Source organism: Podarcis vaucheri, assembly GCF_965113315.1.
Source record: "Podarcis vaucheri genome assembly, chromosome: 8".
NCBI classification, from domain to species: domain Eukaryota; kingdom Metazoa; phylum Chordata; class Lepidosauria; order Squamata; family Lacertidae; genus Podarcis; species Podarcis vaucheri.
In genome coordinates, this window is record NC_138766.1 from 32,717,657 (window position 1) to 32,736,972 (window position 19,316).

The window sequence follows — 19,316 nt, forward strand, 5'->3', positions numbered from 1 at the left end:
CTGCTGGGAACAGTATGCTCCCTCCACACTCCTCTTCCTCCGTCAGTGTAACCATGGGGTCATTTTAAGAAGTAGTTGGCCAAATACCTCCATAGAATTACTTAATCAGGTGGGGTTGATGTTTATCTGGATGTGGGGAATTTCTGGTTCACTTTTTTGTTGTGATCAGATCATTTGCTGGTGATATTTAGGCTTGCTGCAAAAGTGAGGTACCAGTTGGAATGGTCTGCCCTTGGAGGCAGATCTGGATGAATTTCTGAGAGTCCTTCAAGGAGTTTCCACATGGCATGGCTGGTGTCCCTATTAATGCCTTGGTCACTTTGTGGACTGTGGAGGTGGCTTTACCTAAAATGTGAAGGCTCCCTCCCTTGAAGCCTTTTTTCCCTGAAAAATTGCAAAAACTGGGGAAATGTTGGACTACGATGTGTGAAAGGATACAGAAGCTTGTTTCAATCCACCCAAACCTTCAGCTTTTAGAAGTCCATGACAGATAAGATAGCAAATATGAAGAAGCAGAAAGATAGCAATAGCCCAGAAAATGAGACTGATAAAATTTTATGTAGCATTCATTGAGACCCCCTTTTTCTCAGTTCTTTTTTATGTCTGCTTGACGGTGTGGAGGACTGAAGGAGACATAGGATTATATTAAGCGATAATCCTACTCAGAGTAAGACCCATTGTAGTGAATAGACATAAGGAACTCACGGTTACTAATTTCAGTGGGTCTAGTTTGAGTAGGACTTAGTTGATTACAGCCCATCATAATTTTCTGCTCCTTATAAAATGGCAAAATGAAAGAGATGCTAGGTTTCTTGCAGTCTAGCAGCTTGTAGTTTCATTTGTAAATATTGACTGAAGAGATTGTATAAACATGATAATTTAATGGCAAACCAATTTATATATAATACATTTTATGTTCCTAAAGTAACAAAGTGACTTTTGCTCTGTAAAAGAGGCTAACAAGCAAGTAAGCATTGCTTCTGTGTCTATATTTTTTTAAAAACAAAATAAAATGAAAAACAATATTTTCCTGCCTGTGTCTTCAAAATTTCCAGAAATTTCATCTCTAGGCTTAGGTGATTGACATGATCACTTGCAACTGCCTGTTTCCTTAAATAGAGCTTATTCAGCTCCTTTTGTTCATGAGAGAACTTGGGGTAAGAATCTGAAGGATAACGGGTGGAATGCAAGTGTAAAACTGGTTCATCAAATGCTGAATTTTGAGTGCCTATGCCAAAATCTCAGCAACGTACAATAACATAATTAAAAACATGAAATACAAAGAAATGCAGCATATAAAATAAGTACAATGTAACAAACCAACAAAGTAATGAGAGAATCCTCTCCTCAAACACAATTCCCATTGGATTGAGCAAATCCCATAGAAGCTAATCAAAGACATTAAAGGGGGGAGGGGTCTTTGCCTAGCATTGAAAGTATTGTCAAATGATTACCATACAGCACTCTTTGCAGAAAGCATCCTTTTCTTGCTAACCAGAGCAACTTGTTAAACTAATTTCAAAAATGGCCTGCTGCAAAAAGTGACTGCTGCTACAGCAGGCATAGGCACTCGGCCCTCCAGATGTTTTGGGACTACAACTCCCATCATCCCTAGCTAACAGGACCAGTGGTCAGGGATGATGGGAGTTGTAGTCCCAAAACATCTGGAGGGCTGAGTTTGCCTATGCCTGTGCTACAGGAACGGCAAATTGGAGGGCAATTTTTTAGGGGTAGGATTTGCAAATGTTTTAGAGGGGAGACTTACTTTGGCAGCACACTGCTTTTTAGGCATTTTTGTCCTCTCAGACCTCATATATTTTCCCTGCACAACAACCATTGGAATAATGCTGCACTGCGATATAATATTATTCTGATGGGGATTCTGGGGAGGTGGGAACGATGTCAGCCAACAATTTTTTCCCAGAATCCTTCATTAAAACTATTTGACATGACACAGCAACTTTCCAAGGGGCATCAAAATGGGGAGCAACGGCAGCAACTGAGAAGCAGCTTCTGATAATATCCTTTGCAGCAGCAGCAAAATGAAAATTCAGAGGATGTTAATGATTAAAATAAACCAAGTGTTGATGTGTTCAAAAGTTCTCCCTTAAAATTATTGCAAGTTTTTACCCTTCTTTCCCCCCGCCATTCAGATTTTGTGTAGAACATGAATTAAGCCAAATAATCTGTTTAGCCTTACTTTATATATGACCCAGACTGGATTAGTGCGAAGTGTTTCACATTGGGTACCTTGGAATAATAATAATAATAATAATAATAATAATAATAATAATAATAATAATTTATTATTTATACCCCGCCCATCTGTTGTGCAAAATGAAGCCCTTTTATCTAAAGGGCTGTCTGCACCCATATATAAGACCCTTCTCACAATCGCCCACTAGTGAAATTGGCTGTATTGATCAGCAATGAGATAGGGCCTTTTGTCGTGGTGAACTCTGCAGTTGGGCAACTCTTCCTGTTAATGTTTGCCTGGATCCTTCAGTTCTGGAATGCGAAAAAACCTAGACAATCTGATTCCATTTTTTTCATGCAACTATTTGTCTGTATCCACTCAATGCTTCATGTTCTACATGATTATATTTTGTTTTTATTTCTCTGTGTTGCTTTGTGAGGGCTTGGCCCTGAAAAGCAGCTGATAAGAGGAATAAAATAATACAGTGGTACATTGGGTTACAGACGCTTCAGGCTACAGACTCTGCTAACCCAGAAATAGTACCTCGGGTTAAGAACTTTACCTCAGGATGAGAACAGAAATTACGCTCTGGTGGCGCGGCGGCAACGGGAAGCCCCATTAGCTTAAGTGGTGCTTCAGGTAAAGAACAGTTTCAGGTTTAGAACGGATCTCCGGAACGAATTAAGTTGTTAACCCGAGGTACCACTGTAAACTGATAAATAATCCCTGAGTGCCAAGAGGAGCTATCATTTTTAAAAAATCTTGTCTTTGGAGCATTGCTAGAGAAAAGTCACAATGTAGTTGCCTTTTTGTGCCAAAAACGTTTCTGCAAACTTGCCCCAAGTTCAAATATTAGGACTGTTTGGATTGCTTTATGTACTTCATGTTGTTGCTTTGTTGTGATAAAAGAGAACTGTTTATTCAGAGATGAACCCTAATGTTTCACTGTTCTGAAATATGAAGGGATGCAGTTGTCAGATTGTCAAGGGCTGGCTAGGATACTTGCTCTCTGGACCAAAAAAATATGACTGCTTGTGAGATATAAAGGCAAAATGAAACCTTAGGGAGGGAGGAGCAGGGAGGAGCCAAGATGGCAGCTTACTGTTTGAATTGTTTATTTATTTTTGCAAGCTGTTGACCCACTGACTTCCAGGCAGAGCCGAACCTAAACCCAATCTGGCTGCAGCTTTTATAGGGTCTCCAGAAATAAGTGTCATTGTGTATACCATTTCTAATGAGGCCTGTCCATACGTGATATGTTGCTGCTCAGGAGATAAAACTCCATACAGGAAAGGCTATGTATACTCTCACGTAGAGAATACTATGTAGTCTGAGTTTTACTGCAGGTAAATAGACTGAGAACTTGGAAACTGAAACTTTTATGTTTGTGAGATTAGTTGTGGAGGAGAACAAATTCTTCCGTTGCTTCAAATGTAGTTAGCTCGTGCTCTTTTGTGGTTAATTATGAACCTATGCTTGCTGTGCATATGAAGCAGATGCAGCAGATTGCTGATATTGTACAGTACTAGATATATTCATTTTCAACATAAAATGAATTATTTATATTACTTAGCCAATGGTATTGGTGACATAGTTGCTGTTTTCTGAGCTTATGGAGAGTTTGAATTTCTTCTTCAAAACTCACTAAATTATTTTATTAGTCCCTATTTTAATTCAATTTTAATGCAGCAATCAATAGTAGCTTCACATTTATTGACAGGAATTTCTTGCCTATTGTTTATCATGGATAAAGAATATGAGATTTTATTGATCCAGTAAAAATTAGGACATAAATCACTATCTCTTTACTTTTCTGCTATATGCAGATGCACTACCCCTGTGGGGTTTTTCCATTATGGAAACACTGATGAGGCAAAATGTATAGCAGAAATGTGCTCAATCCTGTGGAGGTCTGGTACAGCAATGCTCAATATTTTCGAGAACATGCAAACTGAAGGTGGGTTTTGGAGGGTTTTGGGTTTTTTTGCACTTGTTATGCAGATTGAGAAGTGGGTTTTGGACCAACATTAATAGGGAAGCTTGCTATTATTTCTTTATTCCTGGGTCTTCCTGCCGCTTTTGCCTCTGCCTCCTTACTATATTGAACATTTAGATGTTAGCAATTGTGAATGTGTTACACAGGGCTGGCCCATCCATGAGGCAAGGTTGGCTGCCTCAGGCGGCAGAATCCACAGGGGTGGCATATCCATCCTCCCGGTGAATGCAGCACCTGCTGATTTGGTGGCAGCAACAGCTGTAGCGTGCTTCTTGGAGACCAGATCTGCTCCCCTGCAATGTACAGCAGCCTCTTGGCCAATAGGAGGCGCTGCTGATCTCCTTCCTGGTGTTATATGGTTGAGGAAGAGAGCAATGGTGGCAACATTTTTCTTTTATTTCTCTGTAGTGGTGCAGCATAAAAACGCTAGTGCATTTGCAAAGCTAAGCAGGATCTGGTATGGTTTAAAATTGGATGTGGGACCCTGTGTTGAGATTTCTGCATTGCAGGGGGTTGGACTAGGTGGCCCTTGGGGTCCCTTCCATCCCTGCAATTCTATGACTCTATGATGTGAGGGGTTAATGGCTTCTTAGATCATCTAAACTGTGATGTACCTAAAAGTGAAGAGTGATTTGTGTCAATGGCAAACAAGGTAAGCCAACACAAAACGAACTTTCCAGGGTTTGAAATTATATCCTACTTCTGTATTTCTCACATTTTTTCAGCATAAGCCACTTTGCAAAACTCACTCTACCTGTTGCCTAACACGTTCCCCTCCAATCTGGCAACAGTCGTTTCTTTTGTAGGTGAGTTTTCTGAAATGCTCACATGCAGAGTGACAAGACAAGGGACTCTGACCCTTCCTAAAACTACACACAGGTAAACATAGGAACAAAGCATAAGCTCTTCACAATTTCTCTTCTTACCAAATCTGTTTGAGAGTATGACTAAATGGAAATTATGTCCTCCTCATAAATCACTGTACATCAATAAAGGTTTCCTAATGTTCAACCTACCCAGTTCTCAAAAAGGGGGCTCCACAATTCCCTTCTTGCCTAGAACTTTATCCCATGGCTCCCCTGCAGTTTTAGAATCACAGACATATGGGTTCATTTCTTTGTAGTCAATGAGCATCTTTGTTGCCATTTGAGGCTGTCTGGCCAGAATAGTGCTTGCTGGCAGTTTTGAGTCATTGTCATGTGCTAGTTTCAGAAGTAAATGGCAGGTCAAAATGAAAGTACCGAAAGGCAATATTTTAAAATCTGCATTTGTCTGTTGACTGGAAAAATATCTAACCAAGTGCACAAACCAGAGAGTAATATGAGAAGGGGAAGACAACAGAGAAAAAAGTGGGAAGAAGCAAGTGTTCTGATTCTATAATATCTGTACTGGTAGTTTGTGGTACTTTAGTTAGGCTGCTTCTGTTTTGCACTTTGAGAATGTAAGACATTACACAGAGCAACACAGCCACTCAAACAGAGCAAATCCTGTGGTGAAAGGCTAAGCAGCTGATTTTTCCAGAGGAGAGTTAAAACATCCCCACCGTGTAGACAAAAAGCCTGTGTACCTAGCCTTCTTTTTTCCACAGCTCACTCTCTCCTCATTCAAACTCTGTCTACAACAATGTGTGGCTCTTCCTTCCATCTAGCTTCAACTTGCTCATCTGAAAAACAACAACACAGTGGTGGTCTCCTGGATTTATTCTAGAAAAGTTCAGAGAGGTGAACTTTCAGCTTGTTCACAGACTCTGTTTGTACAGCTAGGGAGAGGAAGGTGCTCCAGAAGGTCATAACCACAGCCCAAAGGATTATTGGTCACCCTCTCCCACCTTTGGAAGAACTGTACGGTTCCCGTTGCCTTAGGAAAGCAAACAACATCCTGCAGGATCCATCTCACCCGGGATACAGTCTGTTTGCACTACTGCCTTCTGGCAGGAGGTATAGAAACATCAAGTCAAGGACAAATAGACTAAAAAACAGTTTCTATCCAAGAGCTGTGGCCTTTTTGAATGCTGTAACTCGATAGTGAGACCTGGGAGTTTGTGATGGGTGTGGGTGTGGGTGTGGTTGGAAGGTGGTTTGTTTGGTTGTTGCTGTTGTTTTGCTTTTGTTGTTTTTAAGGGATGGCATCCAATTTCGTTGCACTTGTGCAATGTTGCACTAGTGTAATGACAATAAAGAATCTATCTATCTATCTATCTATCTATCTATCTATAATCTATCTATCTATCTATCTATCTAAGATACTTTAAGACCACCTGCTGCTGATTCCTCTATGATGCCTCTGATGGCAGAAAATTGGCACACAGATCACTTGTAACTGGGCAACAAGAAGGAACCAATACTGTTAGGCTGGAGGATTGTGTTCCTCTGTATTATGGGTAGAATCCAAATGGTGCTCCTTGCTTTGGTTGCTCCAACAGGGGCTCTGCTAGTGGAAGAGAAGGAAAAGCAATTTATCTGATTCCCTCCCCCTCCTCTATCCCCTAGCATCCCCAGAAGAGTCTAGTCTAGCTCCATTTCTGCTAAATTGTACCTGAAGTTGCTTAAGAAACCTATACCATATCCAAAATAGCAGTGGACTCCACAGTATAACAATAAATGTGATACTGACACCCAGAGTAGCTGTACAGTGTGTCAGTAGCAACATGCACAAAATATATTCTTCCCTTTGTTCTGCCTGCACTTTTTTTTTTTTTTTGCTGATATATATCAAATCTTACTGGAATGCTTCAGATGACTATTGCTATAAATAGATTTTTCAAAATAAATTGATCATATGTGTTTGAAATTATGTACTAATTGATTTCCAGAGAAGCCGAGGCAATTTAAATTAATTGGTTTTACAGAATACTATACTATCTGTATGCTTCTCATGCATTTCAGTTTTTTAATAAACAAACTCTTGAGAATTTGTGAAATATTGATTTTGTTTCTGCCCGACTTCTGTTGGGCAATCACTTATATTAAATAGCCAGTTGTTAGTCTGCTGTGTGTCTGCCTGATATTTAATGATTTTCTCTTAGATGGCTAGCACTCCGTGATCCTTGAACTTTTTTGTAGGTCCCCTCCTTAGGATCTTTATCTAATTTCTTTTCCTAATCTAAATCTCAGGGTTACCTCAGTTTGTCTAACACCTTCCTATTGCATGTGCGTATTGCTTGCTTTAGCCTCATTTGTGCACACAAATATTAGAATCTTAAATACGAAAGAATCATAATCAAAGTGTACTTAAAAGAGCAGCAGAGATGACAATAGAATCAGATCACTTGGGTAAACCATGACCACTGTTAAAAGCTCAGGCAAATAGGATAGACTTTGTGTGCCATCTTAGAAGGTGTGCATATGCTAGAGTCAATATTCTGGGAACAGAGTTCTGCAGGTTATGTCACCACTGAAAAGGCCTCTTCCTGACTGTCCACCTAATTTCTCAAGGAAGGAGACCATTAGAAGGGTCTTTGCAGAATATCTGAATTAGGCAGGTTCATATGGGAGAAAAAAGTCCTTTCAGATTCATGAACCCAAATCGTTGAAGGCTTTATGGATTGAAAGCTAGTACTTTGAATTGTGCTGAGAAACAAACTGGAAGCCACCGAAGTTCTTTAAAATTCAGGAAATGTGGCAGTTTTTGCTGACTACCTGACTATGGTATTTTGATTCATTTGAAGTTTCCAGACACTTCTTAGATTAACATATTAGAGAAATCACATTTTCCAAAGCATGGATAGCTGTGGCGAGATCATCTAATACAGATTTTACTTAGTGATGTCAGTAGAATAGTTTTGTTTGCCTTTTAGAAATACATAGAGTTTTGTCTACAGGCAGAATGGTTTGTTGTTGTGAAACTTTTCTTTCTTCATAAACCTACCTGCAGAGAATCTTCCCTGAGCTAGTAAAATATATTCCAGTTTATCTTTTTCAGAAAAGGGACACTTTACACATTGCAGAAAAAGACGGGTTACTGCTAGGAGACCACATATTTTTCTGTTAAGGCTTGAAAGTCATTCATGTGTGCTTCAAACACACACTCTTCAAAGTGTGAAAAGAAGCTAGCCAGAGCTGAGATGCAGTAATCTTTAAGCAAGAATATCAACTTCATCATCACTCTCTCAGATTGCGAATTTAATGCTCACAGAAATGGAAGGAGATATATAGATATACTCAAGGAAACCTTGAGAGATACAGACATTCAGAGCATCAAAAAGCTATCTAGGAGTAACCCAATGAGGACAACATACTTAGAAGCTTCCAGAAGTCGCAGAACAGGAACAGGAAACTGGGATATGGACTGTGGAAAAAGAATGAATTGGTTTGACTGACTCCTTTTAAAGTTTCATCATATTCTGGAGGAGTGTATGTATGTCTGTGCTCAGTGGCGTGGTGAGAGTTGCCAGTGCCCAGGGCCACGTGGGGTGTGTGTGTAGGCATGCATATTCAACTGCCCAACAGCATCCGCATCACTCGGGAGATTGCAGCCGCAGAGATAAGGAGCTATTTCATTGTGTGGAGATGTCATTTCCTGGTTTGCATGGGGAAACTGTTTTCAACAGAGCGCAGCAACAGAAGTGCACAGCTGTATTGAGACAGCACTGGGTGTTGAAATTTTGTGCCCCTAACCATGTTGTGCTTGGGGCAACTGCCCCTGTGCCCCCTAGGCTACGCCACTTGTCCGGCTGGCTAGACCGTAAACAGGAGCACCAATAAAGGGATGAGGATACAATGCTATTTGTTGCCGCACACACCCCTTGTTGCTATTCACTTTGCAGCAGTGAACTAGATATTGGAAACAAGTTCTGTGGATCACTTGCAGTTGGAACATGGGAACAGCTCAGATCATTGGCCTATCTAGCTCAGTATTGTTTACACTGACAGCTCTCCAGGGTTCCAGCAGGACTCTTTCTCAGCCGTACCTGAAGATGTCAGGGTTTGAACCCCAGAGCTTCTGCGTGCAAGGCATATTCTCTACCACTGACCTACAACACTTCTCCAGTTCTTGGTTTAAGTTAATTCTTGAGCTCTGGTATTTATCTCTTTCAAGAAATATAAAATTAATGTTATGACATAGGCATACTTCTTGATTTCATGCCGTATTTCCCATCCATTGTTGAGGAGCCGGAGAAAGCAAAGCAAAAATATTAAGCACTTTTGTACTACTAGTCTTCACATGCTTATGATGAGAGCATGTATTAAGAAATCCCATGTTCCCCATTCCACCCAGAGGGGTGGCCTGATGTAATGCGTATGGCCAACAAGTTACAAGGTTTGCATAGTAATTTGTTGGTGCTGTTGATTCTGTTAAAAGTCATTTTCCCCCTGTAGGGCAGGGCGAGGTGCAGCAGTAGTTTTAGCCCATTAAATTTGCTAAAGAAGCCACACTGTGAATTGGTGAAGTAGAAGTTTCCCCAGAACCAAGACATAAAAAGGAAGTTACCGGCCAGCAGTCAAGATTCAAAAAGATAGGCAGTGACAAATATTATGTTTGTTTTCATAAAAATTAGCACCTTCCTGTCCTAATGTGTGCAACGTCCTTAGAAATGCACACTCCCTTTCTAGAGACTTGATTTGGGGCATTTGTTGTCTTCAGTATAAGCTCCGAGGCCTATCCCCACTGTTCTAGTGGATTTGGCTGTGATGCTTCATTTTGCTTTGTGCACTCCCTTGTTGTCACTATTTCCATAAAACTGCATTTTGACAAACAAGAACCATATGTAAGGAAGCGAAAGTACAACTTTTCTCAGCCTTTCAGTTTGTTAATCTGTTAGAACAAATCTGTTGCTTTTTCACAGCGTGTTAAGCCCTGCAGCTCCTTTTCCTGAGCGCACCTGCCAACATTTTAATCTATAAATAAGGAGGCTTGTGGAAGAAAAATAAGACACGCCTTCTAACTCCATTGAAATCTTTTTGGAAGAGAGAGCTTATTTTGGCAAAGATGACGAAGAATTATTATTATTATTAAAGCGCAAAGCAGCTGAAGTCTAGAGGTTGCCCCTCCTAAACAGGAAAGGTTGACATGAGCACAGGCCAAAAACTGTTTCACTTTCTCTAGCAAACTGATGTTGCTGCACCTGTTTGAAAAGCTAACCTGGAGGAAAATTGCGCAAATCAACATTATTCCCCCCAAACTAACTTTTTGCTGCTCCCCTTCTTGAGATCTTGAGCTGCAGTAGATCCAGCAGCCTCACAGTATTAATGTACCTGCGTGTTTTAAAAATTATTTCATCTCCAGTTGGTCTTCAGGCCTAGTTAATGGCATAATACTTCCAATCTTTCAACCATGGCTTTGAGATAGGGAGTGGAATGTGGGCTTATGGGCTCCCTTACCCTTCTTTCCTCTTCTTCCCATGTGAATTTCCTCCTTTCATTGTCAGCATTAACCAGGTTGTAACTTTATGGGGCGAAGTCAGAGTGAAGAGAAGATGCTTATCTTCCCATGCTTAGTACACAGAGGCTTATCAGAGGACACCGCTGGCGCTGTTGTCTAAACCACTGAGCCTCTTAGGCTTGCTGATCAGAAGGTTGGCGGTTCGAATCCCCGCAACGGGGTGAGCTCCCGTTGCTCTGTCCCAGCTCCTGCCAACCTAGCAGTTCGAAAGCATGCCAGTGCAAGTAGATAAATAGGTACCGCTGATGTGGGAAGGTAAACGGCGTTTCCGTGTGCTCTGGCACTTGTCACTGTCCTCCTTGCACCAGTAGTGGTTTAGTCATGCTGGCCACATGACTCGGAAAGCGAGATGAGTGCCGCAACCCCATAGTTGCCTTTGACTGGACTTAACCGCCCAGGGGTCCTTTACCTTTACTTTTACCTTTATCAGAGGTTGGTAGACAGGCTGCTATATAGGGCTCCTGCCCTAGCTGAACAATAAAAAACTATTCTACTTTTACAAGACATCTGAAAGCAGCCCTGTATGGGAAAGTTTTTAATGTTTGATGTATTATTGTGTTTTAATTTGTTGGGAGCTGCCCAGAGTGGCTGGAGTTACCCCATCAGATGGGTGGCATATAAATAACAACAACAAACAGAAAGAACAACAGGTGCAAATTGTATGCGCTCTTTGCAAACAATATTGATGGTTAAGGTGTTTCTGTTCCAGCAGCAAAAGTTGGAGTAAAGTAGGCAGGGGAGGGGCAAGGCATGATTTGAAGAGTAATAAAACATCTAGATGTTTGTGATAAATGCAGATTTTTATTATAAGAACTGTTAGTTTTGAGTCTCATAGAGCCAGATAATCAGCACAATATCCTTGTAGATTAGAACAGAACTCGTTTCTCTGAATTTTCCTGGTACTGTGGACTATTCATGAAAAACACTAGCTCTTATCTATCAGCCTTTATTGAATATAGTTTCTCTAAACAGAGGAAATAGGAGCTGCCTTTTGTCATGAATGTCATTCTGGCTGTTAGTTGAGGATGGTTAATGTATTTTAAGTATTTTTCTGCAAGAGGATTTACCCACTCCCACTGGTGAATTTGTTTTTTGGGAGTTATTTTTCTCCAGACTGTACTAGAAAGTACAGTCTTAGACTTATCAGGGAAAGTAAATTGAGAAAACATCTGCTGACAATGTAACTTATTCTCAATAAAGTTCTCTTATTCTTAACAAAAATGGAAGCAAGTGTTCCAGAAATTGAGGTTCTGAGAAACTACACATCTCATTTTATGTTGAATTGTGAAGAGGTGTTCACAGACAATGATTTGTTTTTAAAAAATATGGCCACAATGACGACAGTGTTTGTGTGTTGTTCCAACAATATAAGCAACACATTCTCAGCAGGGCTTCCTTGCTTACCAGCTTCTCAAGACTTAAGGATATGCTGTTGTCCATATCTTCCACTCCTCTCCCCCTGCCCCAGTCCCACCTGCTTCAGATTTTAATAATATCAATACATCAATACATCAAGGAACTAGCCATTTGAGTAAATTTAGTCTTTGTCATTGGAACTAACGTGCATTAGGGCTACTATATTTTGATGTTCTGATTAGGGAAACAAGGGCAGAATGTGGTTATTTCCTGTGTAAATGGAAAAGAGATGAGCCAAACTAGCCCTTAACTTGTCTTAGGGACTTTGGCTTTCTGGAGTTGGTCAGAGGCCTTAGTAAGGTCAGATGCAGGAGTCCAAGGTATCCGTTTCTAGTATGTAGTGTGTGACCTTCATGCCTATTTCCTTTATCCAGAATCAGGACAATCATCAGTACATTTTGCTGCTCCCATCATCTCTTGCTTGTGGTGTGGAAATCCAGCGACAATTCATTTGTTGTCTGTGGGAAGTATTTTCGTTAAAATTATATTTAATTGTGCTGCTTCATCAAAGAAGTCTTGAAGAGGTTCTATACTAGTACACCACGATGCATTCCTCTGAGTAGATAATCTCACTTTTGTCTTTTGATGCCTGTAAATAAGATGGATGGATTGGACAGAGTAGCTAACGCAGTCAGCGCTTAAGGTTCTTGCCAGACATTTTTCACAAAGCAGTGCCGTTTCCTTTACTAAATGTCATGTGTCTTATGTAAGCATTCTTCAGGAAGCAACATTAGCACAGGGGGTAAAAGTAAAAAATGTCCAGGGCTGTAAAAGTGGTTGGTTGTTTTTTTAAAAAATTGTTTTGTCACACAGTGAAAATGTTTGAGCCCAAGCTGTGGTAGATGAGAAGAGTATTCATCCAGCTTTCCTTTCCTTAGATCTTCTGCCACCTTCTAAGGTAATGATTTTCATTCAGAGCCAACTGTTCTGTTGACATCCAAACCCGAGGAAGTGGGGCATAGGTTGTCTATGTTAAAGGCATTGCCAGTGGGTTTGGAAGGAGAGGCCGCCATGTAAAGAGAACATGTCCAAGAATGTTGTTCTAATGTGATTAATGGAAGAGGACAGCAGTGAACAGTGATTGTTTTTCATATGATGAAAGTCCAGATGAATTCAACTTAAAAATAAATCACCATCCCTCCATCCTTCTTTATGCAAGCCTAAAAAAAGCTGTAGCTTGCTCTCTTGTAGGAAAACATATGTTTCCAAGCCTCTTTTATGCTTCTTAGGTTTGTTCCTGGGAGTTAACGGTGATACCACCCATAGAATAAGACCTGAATGAAATGTACCCTAATCATCACTATCTATTTTGCAATGGTAGCACTGTTCCTAAACATCAACATTTCTTCTTTTTTTACCCAAAAGTCCCCTTGCTACAATGCTACATGATAATTCAGCATCAAGATAAGGGGGCTTTTGGGTAAGAGAAATGGCTGCCACAGTAGCCACCAGCCCATTTTATGAGGGAAGAGATACTAGCTCCTAACATGGGGAGATTGTTGTGACTAAATGTTATGAAATGCATGTTTCACCATATACCATAAGCCATTACCCATACTTCAACTAACCAGAAATCAAGAAATGGTGGGATGGATTTTTTTTTTTCATTTCTGACAGATTCAACATGTCAACTGCCACTAATAGCTTTGTGTTAATTTTTATACTAGGTGAATTGACTTTTTTGGTACCAGGAGTAAGACGGGGTATATCCCCATAAGTGGTTTAGCAGATAATATCGCAGCAACTCATCTATGTGAGTTGGTTGACATTATAAATGACATTTACTGCAACATTGGTTTCTCTGGATCAGGAACTGCTGTTTTTAGAGAAGCCATCAAGAAAAATGTACAATTCAGGCCATTATATTTTATAAACATAAATTGTCAATCTAAGACAAAAATGCAAGTTGTGTAACTATTTGAAAATGAAAACCAGGTTCTCCTGTGACAGGTCAGCTTTTTCTCCACTATTCTTGAGAAGTTTAAATCTGTCTCAATCATATTCTATTTCCTACAATTGTCCTTGACCAATGCAAGTTTTGTTTTACTGTATTGATACAAAAAGCGTCAATAATGCTGCTTATACAGTATCATGGCTTGCTGTTGTTTTCAGAATTAGATTGGTTCATTCCTGAATTGTTTGTCAAGTAGTGAGAACAATTGAAGCACACTAGATAAATTCTCCTTCTCCTCCCTTTCCTCTAGAGACCAACTTGTAGTGTTTCAGCTATGTCAGCTGTAATTAACTCTTGGAACGGCAACCCAGACATTTTTTTAAAAAACCCATAAATGTATGAACAAGCCCGAACCTTTGGTAGGTAGCACAGAGGACCTTGCCGCCATAGTCTGTAATATGTAAATACTCTAATGAAGCTAATACATTGATCTGTTCATGTGTATGTGCACACATGACTTTAACATTCTGCAGACAGATCTGTCCTGTGCAAAATCAATCTATGCTAGACATTTGTAGAGAAGTAGTGAGATGTTGGAGATTTGCATAGATCGGCTGAAAAGGGTTATACTGGATATATACACACACACATACATGCATACTGTATTTACTCAAATCTAATGCTCACCTTTTTTCGGCCAAATTACGTTGCAAAAATTAAGGTGCTCATTAGATTCGATGGCCCATTTACATTCGCCAGCAAATACTTATTTGGTTTCAAGGTTCTGAATAGTGAGATGCGCATTAGATTTGATGGCACATTAGACCCGAGTAAATATGGAATGTACGTGTATATGTATTGAGTTGTCCTTGTTTTTATTTTGATTATGTATTTTGTGTTTTTATATTGCGATTTTATTCTGCAGGCATAGGGCAGTACACAAATTTAATAAATAACACTTCAAAAAGCTGTTCTTATATTTGATTGTCCTGTTTCTGGCAACTAGAAATAACTTTCTTCCTCTTAATCCCCATCCAGAGCTTCTAGGCTACTCTTGAGTTTCCTTCAGAATATTGTGTGTGCTTGTGTATGTATACTTCTTTCTTGCAGCTCTTTTATACCACCAGTGTCTGTTTTCTTCTTCTTCTGTGTACTTTACTCTTGGGAATAAGTCCAGTATCTGACTTTATTGTTGCTAGTAAGTTTCCCTAGCAGCAGCCCTGTGAAGTATGTACCTCTCTTCAGTTAAAGAGCTGTCTTCATTGCTAGTGAAACAGACTCTTATACATTTTCTCTCTGTTGTGGTTTGACAACTAAAAGCATTGCTGTAGAACCTGGTTTGCATACTTACTCATCTTCTCTTAGTCCTTTGAAATTGGTATGCTTGATGCTCACAGCTTCGCCCAAGACGGTGTTATGTGTTTTGTTTTAACTAGTTATAATTTACCTTCTGATTTTTCAGTATCCAAGGTGATTATGTGCTCGCTCTCTCTCTGACACACACACTCACTTTATTTGCTTTGTAGATCTTTATTTTGCTACAGTTCATGGCTTCCATGCATTGTGTAAAAGTTCCTAAGTTAGCTAGCTTTTTAAAATCTTAAAACATTTTTCTTAATAGTCGAAGCATTAATTACTAAACTGTGAGTAGTATGCTGCACATGATGCTTCCTGATGTCAGAGAAATGAAAGGATTCATCTCGTTAAATTGTAAAGCTTGATTGGAGAAATGGGGCAAAAAGCAATGATGCCCCCCCACCCTTAGCTAGCCATATTCTCTATTACAGACAGGGTGCCAGTCAGTTGTGTGTGTATGCACAGTTCCAAACGCCCTAGCAGTAATGTGGGGAGGACAGGTTGTGTTACATCTCTCACAGGAAACTCAATGCATCACTTTACTGGTTTCTTTTAGCTGTTAAGTGCCATGTTTGTAACCCGTATTTTGAACCTGCTGGTAGGTTGCCCAATGTAGATTCAGGCTGATGATCAGCTATTAAATCCCTGATCATGTGGCCATTTTGGGAGTTCTTGCCCCAGCATTCCTGCCCATGCTCTGTATCTCCCATGATAGATATCTGAAACAATTCTTTCTCTTCTTGTCTTCTGTAATGGAGCAGCTGGCTCCTAACTTGGTTCGGTGCTGTAGAGTAGGGGTAGCCAACACGGTGCTTTCCACATGTTGTTGGACTACAACTCCCATCAGCCCCAGCAAGCAGAGTCAGTAGTCAGGGGTGATGGTGCTTGTAGTACAGTAATGCTGGGCTTCAGTTGTGTGGACTGGTCCTTGAATTTCGTTTCAGTTTTCAAGTAAGGAAACCTGTTCCTGTGCCTTTTATGTAATGACTGTGTCCTTACATAGATACATATACTTGGAATTAAGTTCCTCTAGGATAGCGGACCTTATTCCCTAGTATGCTTTGTGTGAATTCAACATGAACATATGTTCAATATATGTATATTGGCACTTGGTTTATAGGAACTACTTTCTAGTAGTCTTCAAAGCCTTGTTGGGCAAAGTGCTTCCTCAGAAGTAAATCCTATTGAGTAGTTCCTAGAATGTGTGCTAAGAATTGCAGTTGTAGTTTTTTATTATTGATTTTTGGTCCGTGGGGTTATCTTGTTATCTGGCAGACTTCTGTCATCCTTGATTAAGTGTCTCCGGGTCTTTTATATTTAGCATAGCAGTTGGGTTCCACCAAGTGTTTGATAGTTTTCTATCAGGTGCTGATTGTATAATTTTTTTAAACAGCAACACATGCAGTATCACACATTGGGTATGGAAATGCATGATTTGTGTTTTTGAAGTGGCAGTTCTCTCTTAGGTTATTATTAACATACTTTAAGCATGGGTATAGCAGAAACCGTACTTTTAATTATATGCAATAATTCAGCAATGAACTTTACTGTTCATTACTGTCTCTCTGTAGTGTATTCCACTTCATAATAAGTCTGAAATTTCAACCAGGGTGTTTGGTATCATCACAGACTGAAGATGGAATTACAACTTTAATTTAGGTAATTTAATTCAAGTGCCTTCTTGCTGCTCGAAATCCTGGAAGTGATGATGACAATTGTGGGTATGTTGCAATGCTTTTATTTTGGAACCCTTCATCTTCCCATTCTTTGAAGCTGAGCTGTTCAATTAAATATCTAGGTAAAAATGCCTTTTGTTGCAGCCTTGTATACATCTCTTTCACATGATCAAATTTTGGTTTATTAAGCCAGGATATGCAAGGGTTTTATGTACCCACAAACAGCCACCTCTTTCTTGTGTGAGTGGGCTAACAGACTGGGAAGCCACAGTTAACCATAGTCTCATGTTACAAACTGGGAATTATGGTTCACAGCTTCCAAACAAAGCAGGAGTCATAAGCCAACTTTAAACCATGGCTTCATGCCCTGGCTTGTTTGGAAGCCATTGCCCATAGTTTTCTGGTTACATCCAATGAGAAGTAATGGTGGCTCTAGGACTTGGTTCATCACTTGCATGAAGAGGAGGCTGATTGTGTTTCCAGCAGTTAATGCACCATAAATAATAATTTTGTATTGGTATATCTGTCACTGCTATTCTAAAAGACGTTAGTGTTTTTGGTTGCTATTATTGTTTCAGAAACCTTGTCTATATGTAGTCACATACCCTGAGAAGATTGTGGGATTTCCCCCACCTCCCTGAGTTTCTGATAGTCATCTAGCCTTGTGCTCATTTGATGAAGAGAACCTTGGCCACATGAACTCTGGCATCTCTGGAGGTGGGGGAAAACCCTGTATTCCAATTTCAGTGTTGGTGGTCACGCAAAAGGTGCTGGTTGCTATAGTTTGAAAAACAGTCCTGAAGTAGCTTGGAGCATTCTGCTAACTTTAGAGTAAATACACCATTGCAGAAGCTGTTGTCACAATACATATCTTAAAATTGGGATTTGAGTAATGTAAATAAGATTTTTGCTGCTTTTCTTCTGGTGGACAAATTGAAGACTTAAGTGTGTCTAATATTTTTGCTACTTTTTTAAAAAAAGAAAATGAATGGTGGTGTCATATTAACAAGAAGAGATTGGGAACACCTTTAGAAAATTATTTTACAGGTTGTAGCATTGCAACATGAAAATCTGTAAACTTTGCAGAAGGGGGAGTAGCTTCAGGAATGGTTCACCTTTATATATTTGATTGTGCTAACCTGGTATTGCTAACAGATTTCCAAAGGATTTTACAGGAAAAAAACACCTAAATAGAAATATACAGGGGTCCACTCATTGTGTCGCCAAAGTTCAAGAAGAATTGCAGAGGTAAACTTCCACCCTACTTCCCCAATTCCAAAATGAAGGTGGCAGAGTTTAATGCTGTAAGCACTGAACTATGGCAAGGTTTGCAATTCATCTTGTCTTATTACTTTCCAGACCTCTACATAATTCAGTAGAAGTTTAGCGATTAAACAGCTTCATAAACCACCTTTCGGGGCCATGCCCTCACAAAGCAGTGTACACTGATACGGAGATGATTTATACCACCTGATGATTATACCACTTTATCATGAAACAGCATCTAGACTTTGTAGGCCTGGTAAAGCCTTATGATTTCCAAATTAAGGAGCAGCTCAGAATTTCGTAGCTGAAAACATATCAAGGAAAGTCAGCCTGGAAGAGAGGTGGTTTTAAGGGCCACTTGAAAGCCTGCACTGAAGTGGCCAAGTGTAATTCATTCAGGAGGGAGTTCTGTAAGTGTGAAGGCCCCATTGCTTGTGCTCAGCAATCTTGATGGTGAGCACATGAGCTGGACCTCTGCAGCTGTTCTGATGAGTGGGCAGGGTCATGTGAATGAATCTGATCCTGCCCATCTCGGGATCTTGGAGAATGATATGAGGAATCTCTCTTACTACTGCTGAGGTTTAACATCACACGGCTTTCCAAGCTTCTCTGAGCCTTGTAGGAGGTCTAGGAGATCCTGAGAGATCTTGCACTTGTGAACTCCTGAAATTGTTTGTATGCAAAATACGGATAATGCACATTGGTATATAAATAAAACTCTATTTTAGTCTTCCTCTTCATTGAAAGTGATCATATCTCTTGTATGTCAGCTGTGGATGTCAGACTGATGGATTCCCTTTCCCTCTAACACAAAGGGTGTGGTGTGCCACACTGGTGTGGCAGGTGAGGGCAATCCTAGTTATGATACAGAATTGCCATTCAGACTGTGTGCTGGAGAAGACTCCTTTATAATAAAGATTTTTAAAAATGGTGTGGCACGAGCAAAAAGTTTGAGAACCACTGCCCTAACCCAACCTGGAAGATATTCTCCTTAATATCAGTTCTATGAAGACTGGCTGAGATTACTTAGTGGTGCAAGGTACTCTACCTATTGTTATAAAATCACTATCATTCCATGCAAACCGTTCCTTATGTTAATAAAGTACATTTCATTCCTTTTTAAAGACAGGCCAC